Source organism: Mesocricetus auratus, unplaced genomic scaffold (genome assembly GCF_017639785.1).
Source record: "Mesocricetus auratus isolate SY011 unplaced genomic scaffold, BCM_Maur_2.0 Super-Scaffold_100062, whole genome shotgun sequence".
NCBI classification, from domain to species: Eukaryota; Metazoa; Chordata; class Mammalia; order Rodentia; family Cricetidae; genus Mesocricetus; species Mesocricetus auratus.
Genome location: NW_024429234.1, coordinates 2,367,124 through 2,371,586, shown reverse-complemented (window position 1 = coordinate 2,371,586; position 4,463 = coordinate 2,367,124).

The following is a 4,463-nucleotide window of genomic DNA, read 5'->3' as shown; positions in this document are numbered from 1 at the left end:
TACCGTCTCTTTTGCTTTATGTCATTATACAAAGGTGCCAAATTCTCCTCAATCTGCCTGAATTCTCCAGAAATATTCTCTTTGTCATTAAGAGCCCAGATCCTTCATGCTAGAGACCCTGTCACGTCATATCCCCTCATCTCTAATCAGCTTGCCCTACAAGTCAGGTTATCCCAATTTGGCAAAGTACCCATTTTAAAATTCAGTGCAAGGAAGTCCAACCCAAGGACAGCATGACATTTGGGGTCAAAGTGAAGATTATTGATTGTCCATCCTGGATACCCTCCAGGAGGGCTGGTGCCAGATTCTCCCACTCTGGCCTGGGCTCATTATTGGGCTCCTGCTGCCAATGATTAAGACACACCAGGCTGTTCAGGTAACACAAAGAATCTAGTGCATGTCTTTGATTTTAGAAGAACTGGTACAGCCCATCTCCCAAAGCCCTGCTCTTTCTTCAGAGGAGATGAAGGAAGAGAGAACATCTGCCTAGGCCTGGAATGGGAGCACAGAGAATTTGAAGGGAGACACTGAATTGACATCATGTCTTGCTGGGTGAGTCAGGCACTGTCGTGGTTATACCATGACAGTGGAAACATTCAGAAAAGCACTGAGAAGGAACACTTTCTGTGTAGACATCCATCCAGTCCCCTCTATGAAGTCTTCCCTAGTCAAGTAGGAAGCTCTGGCCCTGTACTTGCTGACGAATCCTGACAGAGTTTTCTTGGATTTGAAACTCCTGTTCATGGCCCAGTATTTCAGCTTCATCATAGCCTCTGAGAATCCAGAGACTCCTAGTGTGGAACTAACAGGGCCTAAAAATGTTTGTCAGGTAGGTAAACGACTCTGACCTTGTTCTCAGTAGGAGCTGCCATCATACTAGCCACTGTGTAGAAGAGACATGAACACGAGTACAGCACTAAAGAAGTGTCACACAAAAACAGAGTAACATCCAAATTAAAGACACCATAGATCGCCGGGCGGGGTGGTGCACGCCTTTAATCCCAGCACTCGGGAGGCAGAGGCAGACAGATCTCTGTGAGTTTGAGGCTGGGCTGGACCAACAGCCTCCAAAACAATACAGAGAAACCCTGTCTCATAAAACAAAACAGCAAAAAAAAAAAAAAACAGACACCATAGATCTAGTGGAGCTCATAGACACCTGCAAATACTCCTTTAAACAATGCAAAATGTATCCTTCTTGGAAGTCCATAAAAATTTTTTACAAAATAGGTTGTACATTAGGAAACAAAAGAAGTTTTAAGAAATACAGGAAAATTGAAATAATTACATCTATTTGATCACAATAGCGTAAAATCTAAATCCGCATTAAGAAAAGTGATAGAACACAGTCATGTGGGAATTAATAACATGCTACTGAATAATGATTACATTTTGAGTAAAATCAAGAAGAAAAGTTAAAAATGTGTAGAATCAAATGAAAAAGAAAGACAACAATGCCAAACCCCAGAGGACACGCTCAAGGCAGCTCTAATGACTAGATTAAAACTCAAATGCCTGTCCCTTCTGCACTGGGGATCCTCAACACAAACCTCCTTACAGAAACCAGATCACAATCACAGCTTCTCCTCCCTGCTCTCCACTACAAAAGACACGTGTGACCTGTGAATCTGAGAACCATAAACATGGGGACTCTAGGTTGGGGTAAGGGTTGCTGATATCTAGAATGGCTCCAGAGCCCACGCTGTGTCTTCCCAGGGATCAAACAGTGAGAAAATCCAGCAGCTATGGCTTCAATCACCTGATCAGTTCTGGCTCGATTCTGTCTTGTCAGTGCAGCTCTCCAGCAGCTGCCACTTTGTGCCCATCAAGCTGCTTGCCTACACCTCTATGGATACAAATCCTGAATGGACACGGCCTATAATAACTTTCTCCTGGGAAACATTGTGCATCCATTGCAACACAGACTCAGACCTAGGAGGTAATCATGCTAATGGAACAGCTTCCTGAATGCTGTGGTCTAAAGATGCCTGCTTCTCCTCCTCTGTATGCATACTAAGACTCCATAAGGGGGGTGGGATACAGACTGGCATCAGAGAGTCAGAGACTGACTAATAGAGATGACAGATGACAGTGAGGGCAAGTGCCCGACTTAGGGTTTTCATTGCTGTGAAGAGACACCATGACCACGGCAGCTCTAATAAAGAAAACATTTAATTGGGGTGGCTCACTTATAGTTTCAGGTGTTCAGTCCATTTTCATCATGACAGAGAGCATGGCAGCAGGCAGGCAGATGTGGTGCTGGAGCTGAGGGTGCTACATCTTGCAGGGAACAGGAAGTCAAATGACACATAAGGTGGTATTCTGAGCATAGGAAACCTCAAAGCCTGCCCCCACAGTGACACGCTTCCTCCAACAAGTCCATACTCACTCCAACAAAGCCACACTTCCTAGTAGTGCTGCTCCCTATGAGATCATGGGAGCCAATTACATTAAAACTACCACAGTGTCATACCCAGTGCCCACAGCAAAACCCATGGGGTGACACACTGAGGTCAGTGATGAGTGAGGGCACCTGCCCAGTAGAGGGACTTTCAGTAGCTGTACCTGCAAGTCAAAGGCAGAAAGTTGGAAACAGAAGGATATATGTGGCATTTCCCTCCTTTGTGTCCATGGCCATAGCTGCGACTGATCCTCAGATAATAATGAAGCTAATAATGCCTTCAAAGTGCCAATGAGCTCTGAGTGTCATCTTCTTTGCCATACGAGTACCCTTGTGCCTTCCAGGAGGACCTTGGGCAAGTTTCCTGGGCCTAGAGCATACAGTTCCTAGACCAATATCCCATTGCTTCAATGAGAATCTGCAGTTTATCTTCCCCATGCACCCTTCTTTGGGCAAAGGAAGGAGGTTTTTTTTCCCTAGGGTAAAAGTTATGTTCCCTGGGTGTATATGAGAGATTGAGTCAGGAGGATACAGTTTCCAGGGTATATGTTCAACCCTTTGTCACTCCAGGTGCGTCATAATGGCCATGAACTCAATCTATGAAATTGCGAGCAAGCCCCCAATTAAATGTTTTCTTTTATAAGGTGCATTGGTAATAGTGTCTCTTCTCAACAATAGAAAAGTAGCTGCACCTGGGTATTCTGCCATTGACATAAAACAAATAGTCACATGGAAATGTTTCTCTTGTCACCTTTAAGTAATATAAAATGGAAACAATTTCATACTTGTCACAATCTACACATGATACGATGTGATGTTCAGGGGCAATAGCATCCAGCTGGTGCTGGGGAAACTCCTCTGCTTGGAAGGATGAGCCAGACCCTGTCTGACCTCTCTACAGATGGTAGCCAAACTACCTGGATGTGAGCCCCTAGATCCAGATACCTAGAACTGCAGAGGCAGGAATGGAGGAGATTCTAGCCATTAACAAGGCTTAGAGAATTGTAGACCATGGAGGATGGGGATAGGGACATCATGTAAGGTAACAGTCATTACTACTTATCTCCATGGTTTTTTCTTGTGTAGTCATAGGTAAAAGATAAACACCAAGGCAGGCTAATTGGGCATAGTATCTCTTTAAACCACAGTGGGATAAGCATCCTGAGAAAATAGGAAATGGTGGCAATCAGAGAGCACCAGAATATGAACATTATTGACCTTCAACATTAACCCTTAATGACCCTCAGGTCTTCAAGATAATCTCGGATGTGGTAGATGGAGAACTTCTACCCAGGCACCCCCTAGAGTTGTTGGCCTAGATCTTAGCCTCTGTGTCACTAACAATGGAAAATGTAAATATGTCAGGTATAAGACACTGTCCCTACAGACTAGATGTCATCTATCATTGGCACTTAAAGCAATATATCCTCCACTTGCAGTGTGGCACACCCCTAGAGCTGTAACCCCTGCACTAAGGAACTTGGGCAGGAGGATCAGAGTCCCAAGCCAGGCTGACTACATATCACAATATTGGCCCAAAAATAAATAAATAGAATTAGAATTCAACAACAACACAAATTGCAGAAAACCTACAAACTCATGGAAATTGAATAATGCTCAACTGCACCATCCCTGGGTCAAAGAGGAAATAAAAAAAAGAAATTAAAGACTTCCTCGAATTCAATGAGAATGAAGACACAACATACCCAAACCTATGGGACACTTTGAAAGCAGTGCTACGGGGGAAGTTCATAGCACTAAGTGCTCACATGAAGAAACAGGAAAACAGTTATACCAGAGAATTAACATCACAGCTAAAAGCTCTAGAACACAAAGAAGCAAACTCCCCCAGGAGGAGTAGACGCCAGGAAATAATCAAATTGAGGGCTGAAATCAACAAAGTAGAAACCAGGAAAACAATACAAAGAATCAATGCAACGAAGAGTTGGTTCTTTGAGAAAATCAACAAGATAGACAAACCTTTGTCCAAACTTACCAAACAGCAGAGAGTGAACACGCAAATTAACAAAATCAGAAATGAAAAGGGGGACATAACAACAGA